We start from the raw sequence: 14,259 nt of genomic DNA on the forward strand, positions 1-14,259 counted from the left end.
GACTGACCCACACTCTGACCCTGCCACCCCTTGACCCACACTCTGACCCTGACACCTGACTGACCCACACTCTGACCCTGACACCGGACTGACCCACACTCTGACCCTGACACCGGACGGACCCACACTCTGACCCTGACACCGGACTGACCCACACTCTGACCCTGACACCAGACTGACCCACACTCTGACCCTGACACCAGACTGACCCACACTCTGACCCTGACACCAGACTGACCCGCACTCTGACCCTGACACCAGACTGACCCGCACTCTGACCCTGACACCAGACTGACCCGCACTCTGACCCTGACACCAGACTGACCCGCACTCTGACCCTGACACCAGACTGACCCACACTCTGACCCTGACACCAGACTGACCCACACTCTGACCCTGTCACCAGACTGACCCACACTCTGACCCTGACACCAGACTGACCCGCACTCAGACCCTGACACCAGACTGACCCGCACTCTGACCCTGACACCAGACTGACCCGCACTCTGACCCTGACACCAGACTGACCCGCACTCTGACCCTGACACCAGAGTGATCCGCACTCTGACCCTGACACCAGTCTGACCCACACTCTCACCCTCTCACCAGACTGACCCACACTCTGACCCTGCCACCAGACTGACCCACACTCTGACCCTGACACCAGACTGACCCGCACTCTGACCCTGACACCAGACTGACCCACACTCTGACCCTGTCACCAGACTGACCCACACTCTGACCCTGACACCAGACTGACACGCACACTGACCCTGACACCAGACTGACCCGCACTCTGACCCTGACACCAGACTGACCCGCACTCTGACCCTGACACCAGACTGACCACACTCTGACCCTGACACCAGACTGACCCACACTCTGACCCTGTCACCAGACTGACCCACACTCTGACCCTGACACCAGACTGACCCACACTCTGACCCTGTCACCAGACTGACCCACACTCTGACCCTGCCACCCCTTGACCCACACTCTGACCCTGACACCAGACTGACCCACACTCTGACCCTGACACCAGACTGACCCACACTCTGACCCTGACACCAGACTGACCCACACTCTGACCCTGACACCAGACTGACCCACACACTGACCCTGACACCAGACTGACCCACACTCTGACCTGCCACCCAACTGACCCACACTCAAACTCCCTCCCCTCCCATTCAGACAGACCTTTACTCAGATACTGGCCCATAAACAGGGGTCACTTATACAGACCTTGGGTCTCTGCCCTGGACTCCAATCAGAATGAACCGTACTGAAATACAATCATACAAAAATGATGGGCAGGAAAAACCAGCTGGTCTATCAAGCCTGCCCCACACCCTGATGGCCGTAGCATCGCGACTAGACACTTCCCTTACTCGCACCACCACCCCACCCCCACCCCCCGCCCTGGCTGCAGGCATATCTCCGGGGAGAGGCAAAAAGAATAACTCAAGGCCAATAAATGGAAAAATCTGCAAAGTTCCTCTCCGACCCCCTCAGGCAATCGAAAGCAGTCCAGGAGATCATATTGACCATGTGTATGTTAACTGTTAATCCACTCACCTTCTATATGATGCGAACTCTGCCCAGCCAAGAACTGATCCAACTCCCTCTTGAAGGCTTGGGGAGAGTCAGCACCCACCACACCAGCCGGCATTGCATTCCAGAGGTTCGCTGCTCTCTGGGAAAAGAGGATCCACCCAACATCCCGTCTATTCCTACTCTTGCATAGTTTAATCTCGTGTCCCCTGCTCCTCCCCAACAATCTCTCAACAGGTACATTATCCAGCCCTATCATCATTTTATAGACCTCTGTCAGGTCCCCTCTAAGTTTACGCAGCTCTAGGGGGAGTGTTTGCTAGTGCTGTTGGGGAGGGTTTAAACTAAAATGGCAGGGGGATGGGAACCTGTGCAGGGAGACAGAGGAAAGGGAAGCAAGGATAGAAGCAAAAGACAGGAAGGAGAAAAGCAAAAGTGGAAGGCAGAGAAATCAAGGGTGTAAATCAAACAAGGCCACAGTAAATAATGGCCCAGAAATTTGGGTCAGGGGCTTCCCGCAGGTGCAAGCCCCCGACCTGCACTTACCTTGCGCGCCGGCAGTTGAGCTGTAGGGCCCCGTGGAATTCTGATCCGGGGCCTGGCCCAGCTGTCGGTGCGCAGTGCTTGCGTGTCCCAGGGGCGCAGTTAGTTCGATGTGTCCCCTGGGATCACGTGGGCCATGGGCAGCCAATTGGAGCAGGGAATGCTCCATTCATAAGTCTTGACAGGAAGACCTGTCAAGACTTATAAATACTATGGCCCCAAAATTGCAGTAAACCTTCAAATAAATTTTTAAAAAACATCACATTTTTTAAATAAACTATAAATTACATTAAATAACTATTTTAAACAATAATTTAAATTTTTGAAAAAATAATTTTATATTCTAACGGGGCTAAAAATAAACTTACCTTGCTTTAAAGTATTTAAAAATAATAAACCTGTGGAAAAAATGTTTTAATTTTAATTAATTGACCACTTACCTTGTAAAAAGCAGGCCTTACGCCTGCTTTTTACATTTCTAAATTCTAAAGACACACCCTCCCGGAGAAACCTGTAAAAAAAAACGTAAGTTCAAAGCACACGCGCAGACTCCCCCGCGCACGTGTTCGACCTCTGAACCCCTGCTTTCAGAGGAACGGAAGTGCCGGTTTCCCGCGCATGCGCAGTGCATGCAGGAAACCGGCACTTCCATCAGGCCCACGAGTGAGTACCCAGCGCGTACTCACCCGTGGAGACCCGAATTTCTGGGCCAATAATTCTAAAAGGACTAAGAGTGTTAAAAAAACAAGCCTGAAGGCTTTGTGTCTTAATGCGAGGAGCATTCGTAATAAGGTGGATGAATTAGCAGTGCAAATAGATGTAAACGGATATGATATAATTGGGATTACGGAGACATGGCTCCAGGGTGACCAAGGCTGGGAATTCAACATTCAGGAAGGACAGGCAAAAAGGAAAAGGAGGTGTGGTAGCATTGCTGGTTAAACAGTAGATTAACACAATAGTAAGGAAGGATATTAGCTCTGACGATGTGGAATCTGTTTGGGTAGAGCTGAGAAATACCAAGGGGCAGAAAACGTTAGTGGGAGTTGTATACAGACCCCCAAACAGCAATACTGAGGTTGGGGATGGCATTAAACAGGAAATTAGAGATGCGTGCAATAAGGGCATAGCAGTTATCATGGGTGACTTTAATCTACATATAGATTGGGCTAATGAAATTAGTAACAATACTGTGGAGGAGGAATTCCTAGAGTGTATACGGGATGGTTTCCTGGACCAATATGTCGAGGAACCAACTAGAGATCAGGCCATCTTAGACTGAGTATTATGTAATGAGAAAGGAGCAATCTTGTTGTGCGAGGCCCCTTGGGGAGGAGCGATCATAATATGATAGAATTCTTAATTAAGATGGAGAATGAAGCAGTTGACTCCGAGACTAGGGTCCTGAATTTAAATAAAAGAAACTACGATGGTATGAGGTGCGAGTTGGCTAGGATGGATTGGGGAACATTACTTAAAGGGTTGACGGTGGACAGGCAATGGCAAACATTTAAAGATCGCATGGATGAACTACAGAATTTGTTCATCCTTGTCTGACATAAAAATAAAACAAAAAAGGTGACTCAACCGTGGCTAACAAGGGAAATTAGGGATAGCATAAGATCCAAGGAGAGGACATATAAATTGATCAGAAAAAGCAGCAAACCTGAGGATTGGGAGCAGTTTAGGATTCAGCAAAGGAAGACAAAGGGCTGGATTTTGCCAGAACCTGGGGAGGCGGGTTTGGAGGTGGGACTGCCGGGAAAATGGCCCAACCCACCCCCAACCTGCCTCCATGCCATCTTGCCAGGAGGCGGGTAGCCGACCCACGCTGGGTTCTGCCTCCTCAAGGCGGGAAGGTAGTTAACAGGCAGTTTTTTGGCTAATCCCTATTTTGAGCCCTGAAGTGTGGGCTTCCCGATGGCTCCGAACCTCGCCAGGGTCAGCGAGGCGGGCCGTCGGTCTGCGGGGGTCGGAGGGGCCGAGATGTCCGGTGTGCAGGTGAGTCATGGGTGCATGTGTGGAGAGGTAAGTGTGTGAGGTGTGTGTAAAGTGTTTTAAAAGTTTTACTTACCTTTACTTCTTTCTGCAGGCTTCCTCCCTTCAGGTCTCAGGAGTCCCTGATCTCACTGGCACAGAAAGCAGAATGGCCGCTGAACTGTCAAAAGCTGCAGCCTTCTGCTTTCTGGTCAGGAAGGCTTTCTAATTGAGTCTTGAGTAAAGACACAACTTAGAAGACAGATTGTCAGTGATTGACAGCTTCACAGAGCCGTCAAACGATGACATTTCATCTGTCAAAAGCTCTTGACAGATGAAACGGCGCTCGCTGACGTCACCTGTAACTGGCTTTCCCTTAATTGGCCTGCTGAGCCCGCTGGGCAGACTTAACAAGGTCAATCAAGGGAAAATAGTGTGGGTTGGCCACAAGTTGATGGAGGCGGGACTGAAACCCGACAAGTGAGAGTCCCGCCTCCAAAAGCTCCCCATTGACAAAATCCAGCCCATAGGGATTAATTAAGAGGGGGAAAATAGAGTATGAGAGTAAGCTTGCAGGGAACATAAAAACTGACTGTAAAAGCTTCTATAGATATGTGAAGAGAAAAAGATTGGTGAAGTCAAGCGTAGGTCCCTTGCAGTCAGAATCACGGGGATTTATAATGGGGAACAAAGAAATGACAGACCAATTAAATACATACTTTGGTTCTATCTTCACAAAGGAAGACACAAATAATCTCCCAGAGATGTCGGAGATCATAGGGTCGAATGAGAGGGAGGAACTGAATGAAAACAGTATTTGTAGGGAAATGATGTTAGGGAAATTGACGGGATTGAAGGCCAATAAATCCCCAGGGCCTGATAATCTACATCTTAAGGAAGTGGCCCTAGAAATAGTAGATGCATTGCTGGTCATCTCTCAAAATTCAATAGACTCTGGAACAGTTCCCATGGATTGGAGGGTAGCTAATGTAACCCCACTATTTAAAAAAGGTGGTAGAGAGAAAACGGGGAATTATAAGCCTGACATCGGTAGTGGGGAAAATGCTAGAGTCCATTATAAAAGATGTAATAGCAGAGCATTTGGAAAGCAGTGACAGGATCGGACAAAGTCAACATGGATTTACAAAAGGTAAATCATGCTTGACTAATCTACTGGAATTTTTTTTAAGGATGTAACTGGTAGAATAGATAAGGGAGAACCAGTGGATGCGGTGTATTTGGACTTTCAGAAGGCTTTCGATAAGGTCCCGCATGAGAGATTAGCGTGCAAAGTTAAAGCACATGGGATTGGGGGCAAGGTACTGACTTGGATAGAGAACTGGTTGGCAGACAGGAAGCAAAGAGTTGGAATAAACAAGTCTTTTTCCGAGTGGCAGGCAGTGACTAGTGGGGTACCGCAGGGATCGGTCCTTGGACCCCAGCTATTCACAATATATATTAATGATCTAGAAGTGGGAACTAGATGTAATATCTCCAAGTTTGCAGACGACACAAAGCTGGGTGGACGTGTGCTGTGAGGAGGATGCAGAGAAACTCCAGTATGATTTGGACAGGTTGGGTGATTGGGCAGATGCATGGCAGATGCAGTATAATGTGGATAAATGCGAGGTTATCCACTTTGGTGGCAAAAACAGGAAGGCAGATTATTATCTGAATTGCAATAGATTGGGAAAAGGGGAAGTGCAAAGAGACCTGGGTGTCCTTGTGCACCAGTCGCTGAAGGTAAGCATGTAGGTGCAGCAGGCGGTTAAGAAGGCAAATGGTATGTTGGCCTTCATAGCGGAAGGATTCGAGTACAGGAGCAAGGATGCCTTGCTGCAGTTGTACAGGGCCTTGGTGAGACCACACCTTGAGTATTGTGTGCAGTTTTGGTCGCCTTACCTGAGGAAGGATGTTCTTGCCATGGAGGGAGTGCAGCGAAGATTCACCAGACTGATACCTGGGATGGCAGGAATGATGTATGAAGAGAGATTGGGTCAATTAGGCTTATATTCACTAGAGTTTAGAAGAATGAGAGGGGATCTCATTGAAACTTATAAAATTCTAACAGGACTAGACAGCCTAGATGCAGGAAGGATGTTCCTGATGGCCGGGGAGTCCAGAACCAAGGGTCACAGTCTAAGGATAAGGGGTAAGCCATTTGGACAGAGATGAGGAGGAATTTCTTCACCCAGAGAGTGGTGAACTTGTGGAATTCTCTACCACAGAAGGTAGTTGAGGCCAATTCATTAAATATATTCAAGAAGGAGTTGGATATATTTCTTAAGGATAAAGGGATCAAGGGATATGGGGAGAAAGCAGGGACAGGGTACTGAATTTGAATGATCAGCCATGATCTCATTAAATGGCGGAGCGGGCTCGAGGGACTGAATGGCCTACTCCTGCTCCTATCTTCTATGTTTCTAACCCAATCCCAGAGATTGCTACAGTATTCTATTAACTGTATCACAGCCACTGTAACGCGACCACATTGATTGGGGTCTGCTGTAGACATCTTCTTGGGTGCTGCTGTGAGAGGAATGTGTCTTACTTTTATAGGAGTTGAAACACTCTACTCTATGTCTACCTGTACAATAGTGTTAACCAGGGACGTACTAATAGCATCCCTTTGTGATCTAGACTGGATATTCGTGCCTTTCGCATGTGCTGCTTCAGTTCCCCAAACGCAGACTGAGCCAAGACTTGGTGGTATGTGGCCTGCTATTTCACAGTAAGTTTAATATACGGAACAGCTGTAATGACCACCCTCACTTAATTCCATCAGTAAGACTTATCTTTGTGCAATAATACAAAATAAAGAACGCGCCACATATGCCCACATCAGTGGGCTTAACAAAATAGCTCCCAACTGTTCCTCCAGCATTTTTAACCTCTTCACCTCAGCAAAGTCCCTCAAAGCATTCTGTTCAACAACCCTGACTGCCCTCGCAACCATCTTGTTTCAAGAATTGTTTCCCTGTGTCTCTCTTTTTAACTCACTCTGCTTACAGACAGACAGGGGTCAAAGAACATTCTAACACAATGGGTGTGAGATAGTTTTCAATTATGCAGACAAACTGTCAAATTGCTTATTATTTAGACTCTAAGAAGGATAACTTCCATCCAGCATATTAATCCCCTTTCATCCAGGAACTTTTTGTAAACTTATGAGAATACATTTTGCCTAAAACATCCAACATTAAAATTAACTTATTTTTCAAATCCTTTCTGTGGAAAAATGGTCAGAAAAATCCTGAAACATGAAAATCATTTACTGTAACTCTATGACACTTACTATAATTGTATCGCACTTATTAACACACTCAATGTCACGCAATGTAACACAATCACATTTACCACATCTATCAGACTCACTGTAATACTATCACACTCGCGAATGCTAGCACATTCACTGTAACTGTGCCACACTCATAGTAACATCAGGACAAAGCAGCCCGCTTGATTGGCACTCCATCCACCACCGTAAACATTCACTCCCTCCGCCACCGGCGCACCGTGGCTGCAGTGTGTACCATCTACAAGATGCACTGCAGCAACTCGCCAAGGCTTCTTCGGCAGCACCTCCCAAACCCGCGACCTCTTCCACCTAGAAGAACAAGGGCAGCAGGCACATGGGAACACCACCACCTCCAAGTTCCCCTCCAAGTCACACACCATCCTGACTTAGAAGTATATTGCCGATCCTTCATCGTCGCTGGGTCAAAATCCTGAAACTCCCTCCCTAACAGCACTGTGGGAGTATCTTCACCACACGGACTGCAGCGGTTCAAGAAGGCGGCTCACCACCACCTTCTCAAGGGCAATTAGGGATGGGCAATAAATGCTGGCCTTGCCAGCGATGCCCACATGCCACGAATGAATTACAAAAAACCCAATGTACCTGTGTTATACTCACTAACACTATCACATTCTAATGCTACAGCAGTCCCGGAATTACATGAGGAAATGGAATGAACTTTGCGAGTGTCTTACTCTAGGTTGGATAGATCCTCTACCTCCTTGGCCTCAGGGCTGCGAGCTTCACTGAAGGTTGGCTGAAAGAGAGAAGATTAGATGCTTCAAATTATCCCACTAATCAAAGACCCTGAAACTCAAAAAAATGAATTAATACAGGCATCTTTCTCCTCGTGGGCCCTCAAAATTACTGCAAGTAATAAAATGGTGAAGCATTTATATTAATTGGGAATGGGGACGAGGGGAGGGGAGGGGAAGAAGAGGAGAGAGGGAAAAGGCATTAAGAGAAAAGGAAAGGGAGGCGAATCGAGGGGAGGAGAGATGGGAGCAGGGAGCAAAAAAAACTTGCATTATATGGTGCACCATCACTTCTCTCAAAATCATCTCAAAGCACGAAACAATGAATTATTTCTAAGTCTAATAAGTATTTTCATAGGTAAATGCGGCAAATATTTTATACACAGCAAGATGCCACTGACAGCAATGAGATGAATGACCAGTTAATTTGTTTTGGTAACGTTGGATGAGGGAAGAACGTTGGCCAGGATTCCGGGAGAACTTCCTTGTTCTTCTTTGAATAGCACCATAACAGGGTGTGGGTGCCCTGAGGTGCACTGTGCCTGTGAGGCAGTAGTTGCCCAGAATTCTCCCTTGTGGCATTGGGGAACTCCAAGCACAGACCTGCCCCTTGACTGGGACACGTGGCTGAAAAACTGAGAGGAAATTTGGAGTGAGCTGCAGGCCTGAGTGCCAAGACTGCGGCCTTGTTGCTGCTGCTTTCCAGGGAACCCCAATTGCAGAACCAGAAGAGGTGGACAGTGTTAAGTCCGTGAATGATTGAGACACGGACTAGCAGGAGAGAAAACAAACAGATCTTTACTGGTGGAAGTCAATAACGAAACTAAACAACAGAGGCTCTCTAGCGCCTTTTATATAGGGGTGGTCACTGCCGGTACTGCAGTCTGAGACCAGTTATTCTCTTAAAGGTACATACACAACAATTCCTCCCCTTTTAGATAAACAGTACATAACATTCATTTAACAACTAAATGATAACGAATTACAATCACAATTACTGTTGCTAGATACATTGGTTAAGTTTAAGCAATTATAAGTTCAGTCTTTGAGGAGGCTTCCTGATTCTGTCTGGATAACGTCTCTTTGGGGTAACAGGTTCTTCTGGCAATGTTGAGTCGGAATCAATGTCGTTGTTTGGTTCATCTGCTTCCAATATTACCGGTTCTGCGGTAGCTGCAATTGGAACGTCGATTTCATTACCAGGTGTATCAGATCGTGGTGTGGAGTTGACGTTTTCCAGTGACTCTAGAATCCGGTCAGCATGGCGTCTTACAATGCTCTCCCCAACGTCCACGGTATACATGAGAGGGCCTTGTCGTGTACAAATCGTTTCTGGCTGCCATTTCTCAGTGCGGTAGTCCCGGGCCAAAACTGGTTGCCCTATCTTAAAACTCCTGGTCGGCCTTTCATTCATATTCTGAAACTGCCTGTTCTCCACATCTCTTCGGACGTTTGGCTTAACCAAATCCAAGCGGCATCGTAGTCTTCGATTGAAGAACATCATGGCTGGAGTTTGGTTGGTAACCGCATGTGTCGCATTCCGGTAGGCAAACAAGAAGTTGTCCACCTTGTGTTGTAGGGGTATCTCTTCATTACACATTGCCTTGATAGCCTTCTTGAATGTTTGGACAAACCTCTCGGCCAATCCATTAGTGGCTGGATGATATGGGGCAGATGTGTAATGCTTAACACCATTGTTCTTTAAGAACCTCCGGAACTCTTCAGACACAAACTGTGGTCCATTGTCAGAGCAAATCTGTTCAGGCAGCCCATTCCTGGCGAATATGGTTCGTAAAACTGTGATAGTTTTTCTGTGGTGGTTGAGGACATTTTTATTACCTCTGGCCACTTTGAATGTGCATCCACCGCAATTAAAAACATCAAGTCCATGAAGGGACCAGCAAAATCAATGTGCACCCTTTGCCATGGAGATGAGGGCCACTCCCATGGATGCAGAGGAGCTTGTGGTGGGGCGTTTTGGACCTTCTGGCATCCTGCACAGCTCTTGGTCATCTCTTCGATTTCTCTATCGATTCCCGGCCACCACACAAACGCCCTGGCTAAGCTCTTCATTTTTACCCCACCCAGATGACCCTCATGAAGCTCATTGAGCACTCTATCCGTCAACTTAGGTGGAATTACTACTCTGGATCCACACATCAAGGTTCCTCTGCACACTGACAGCTGTTCTCTTCTCGGCGAGAATGCTGGCAGCAGTGGTTCGCCATGTGCTGGCCATCCCTTCACCGTTAAATCATAGACCCGTGATAGTGTCGGGTCATTCCGTGTTTCCTTTTCTATGTTTGCATTCATCACAGGAAGACATTCGACTATGGTCGAGTGGAATAACTCCATTGGATCCACTGCAAGGTCTTCTTCTTCCACCGTCGGCAACGGTAGACGTGACAATCCATCAGCATTTCCATGCTGTTTAGTTCCTTTGTACTCGATGTCATATTGGTGTGCCCCTAGGAAAATGGACCATCTCTGCAGCCGTTGTGCTGTCATTATCGGTACGCCCTTCTGAGGGTTGAAAATGGAGACAAGAGGTTGATGATCGGTTAGTAGAGTAAATTTTTGACCGTGCAGATAGTGATTGAACTTCTTCACCCCCCACACTAGGCTGAGGGCCTCTCTGTCAATCTGGGCGTAGTTACGCTCGGCAGAAGTTAACGAGCGTGACGCAAAAGCTATCGGCCTCTCCAAACCATCAAGGAATTTATGTGACAGTACCGCCCCAATGCCGTAGGGAGACGCATCACACGCCAGCCTGATTGGCAGTGCTGGGTTGTAGTGAGCCAATACTTCCTTTGAAGTGATTAAGTCCTTACTCTTCCGAAAAGCACGCTTACAATCATCGCTCCATTTCCATGCTACCCCCGTTCGTAGCAGGGCGTTCAGCGGGTGCAGAATTGTCGACAAATTCGGCAAAAACTTATGATAGTAATTCACCAACCCGAGGAATGACCTCAGTTGCGACACATTTTCAGGCGCTGGGGCCTTAACAACCGCTTCAATTTTGTCAGGGGACTTATGTAACCCCTCTTCATCAATCACGTGGCCACAATACGATATCTGTTTCTTAAAAAATTCGCACTTGGGGCGGTTGGCTCGCAGCCCATGTTCCCGTAGCCTAGTGAGCACCTGTTCTAGGTTGTTAAGGTGTTCACTGTCATCTTCACCTGTTACAAGGATGTCGTCCAAGTAACACTGAGTCCCCGGAATCCCTTGCAGGACTTGTTCCATCGCTCTTTGCCATATCGCCGGAGCCGATGCTACTCTGAATACCAATCGATGATACTGGTAAAGACCTTTGTGAGTGTTTATCGTGAGATACTTCCTAGAGGACTCTTCAACCTCCATCTGCAAATATGCTTGTGCCAGGTCAATTTTTGTAAAACGCTTTCCTCCAGACAGCGAGGCGAAGATGTCTTCTATCCTTGGAAGAGGATATTGTACTGTGCGAAGGACAGGGTTCACCGTCACCTTGAAATCCCCACAGATGCGAATCTTCCTTGGCTCTCCGGACTTATTGCTTAACGTTTTCTTCATGACAGGAACGATGGGTGTCGCCTACTCGCTCCAGTCGACCTTAGACAACACGCCCGCCTTCTCCAGATTCTCCAGCTCTGCCTCGACAGCTGGGCGAATTGCATATGGTACCGGTCTCGCTTTGAAAAACTTGGGAACTGCATTCTCTTCTATTTTTATCGAGGCGGTTACGCCTTTAAGCGTGCCCAGTTCTTGTTGAAATACCTCTTTGGCATTAGCTAAGATTGTTGACAATCGTCCAGGAGTGACTCTTCATCTTTTTTACCGTCCACCGTCATTGCATGAATGGAATGCCAATCTAAGTTTATCTTCCTGATCCATTCCCATCCCAATAACGGTGGTCCACCATTTGGCAGTATGTAGAGATACAATTTCCGTATTTTCTTGCCATTGTATTTGACAGGCACCCTTATTTTTCCTCTGGGGTATACTTTTTGCCCTGTATACGTCGTCAAGACGATGGATGTCTCTCTCAAGAGTATGTATGAAAATAGCCGCTCGTAGTCTCGTCGATTCATGATGGTTAGCGCTGATCCTGTATCCAATTCCATTTTAACTTGGGACCCTGCTATCGTGAGGGTGACCCAAATGGTTCGGTGATCCTCTTTTGCGATTACATTGTGAAGTTTGAGACAGCTTAATCTCCTGTTCTCGGATTCACTATCGCTCATCTGGTCTTCGGAACTACTGTCCGTCATCTTTTGTACTTTCTTGTACGGTTCCTTAGTAGCCTTTTTGTTGTCGCTGGTCTTCTTCCCAGACCTACAAACTCATGCAATGTGTCCAATCTTCCCGCATTGTCTGCATATTTTGTCTTTGGACCAGCAGTCCTTCTGGTCATAGTTAGTTCTGCCGCAGCGATAACATTTTGCAAATCCCCGTGTCATTTCGTGGGTACCGTATTCCTGTGGTTTTTGTTGAATTTCTGCAGCTCCCCTGGCTGCTGCTTCATACGATACTGCCACGCTGAAAGCCTTATCTAGCGTCAGCTCTTTTTCTGCGAGTAACTTCTTCTGTGTTCCTTCACTCAGGAGTCCACAGACAAATTTGTCCCGTAGAGTATCTGCCAGTCCTGCTCCGAACTGGCAGTGCTTTGATAGCTTGCGTAGTTCCGTAAGATACTCAGCATTGCTCTCATCTTTGTGCTGAGTTCTCCTGTGGAATTTAAATCTTTCTGCTATCAACAGCGGTGCAGGGTTTAAGTGTTCCTGTAGAACAGCAACAATTTCGTTAAAACTCTTCGCCTTCGGTTTGGCTGGAGTAATCAGATCCCGCAATAGGCCGTACGTTCTAGCGCCCATTAAGTTTAGCAATATCGATGCCTTTTTCCCCTCCGCTATTTCGTTTGCCTCGAAATATACCTCGACTCTTTCCACATATGTGGTCCAGTCCTCTAATGTATTATCAAAAGCAGTGATACAGCCAGTCTTCGGCATCTTGCAAATCTAAAATGGCGCCTCCCGCGCTTTGCCTTCTTCCCCGATTTAACAAAATGGCGCCTCCCACGCTTTGTCTTCTTCCCCGCTGTTGTTAGCGCTGCTTTCCACGGTTTCTTGCGCGTTAAATATTGATTCTTTTTAAAAAATTATTTTCCCGTCGTGGAGCGGACCCTCTGGGACACTTCCCTCCCTCTTCTTAGGTCCGAACGCTGCCCGGCTTCGAAACACCGGCCGCGCCCTGTATGCTCCACCCTCTCTCTCTCTCTTTGCTTCCCGACTTGCTGCCCGGCCCCGTTGAAAGGCCACCTGATCGAGCTTCAGCACGCCGCAGCCCAGGAAGGATCAGAGCACTACCTGCCACCAGCCCGATTAGCTGGGAAACCACGGACCGAGGAACCCAGCCTGGCTCTGGACAATCTCTCCTGCAAGTTTTGAACCCGATGATTGACGGTCGACGCCCGTTTCTCGAGTTTCAATGGACTCTATTTTTTTTTTTTTTCTGGCTCCGACCTTCAACAACGTCGTCGGAGCTGCTGCCGAGTTGCAGGTAAGTACGTTTCTTACTCGTCGCCAGTGTTAAGTCCGTGAATGATTGAGACACGGACTAGCAGGAGAGAAAACAAACAGATCTTTACTGGTGGAAGTCAATAACGAAACTAAACAACAGAGGCTCTCTAGCGCCTTTTATACAGGGGTGGTCACTGCCAGTACTGCAGTCTGAGACCAGTTATTCTCTTAAAGGTACATATACAACAGACAGAAAGATTAGAGTGGCCACAGGGGCCCCAAAGACGGGAACAAATATTCCATTGAAGGCCTGGGCTGAGGCCTTCAGCAGGTAGGCCATCGAGGCAGGAAGGGAGGCTTCTCCCGAGTCCCTCTCCCTCCATTTACCACCGCTCCCGGGGGCCTACCACCACCTCTCACCCCTAGGCCCCAGGGAGCGGCACTTCGAGGGGCCGCCAGGAGGGAAATGGGCCGGAACCTGCCCTCCTGCCGACATTTGCTTGTGGTGGGCGGGGAAGGGGCAGCAGCTGATGGTCCCAGCTTGGGCAGGGTGGGATGGGGGGGGGAGGTGGTTGGAGAAAAATCAAAGTCGAGGCAAAGAGGTGACAATGAGTTTCAGCATGTGGTTTTTGCT

The sequence above is a fragment of the Somniosus microcephalus genome, chromosome 21 (genome assembly GCF_052327205.1).
Source record: "Somniosus microcephalus isolate GS21.2 chromosome 21, FLI_Smic_1.0, whole genome shotgun sequence".
NCBI lineage: Eukaryota > Metazoa > Chordata > Chondrichthyes > Squaliformes > Somniosidae > Somniosus > Somniosus microcephalus.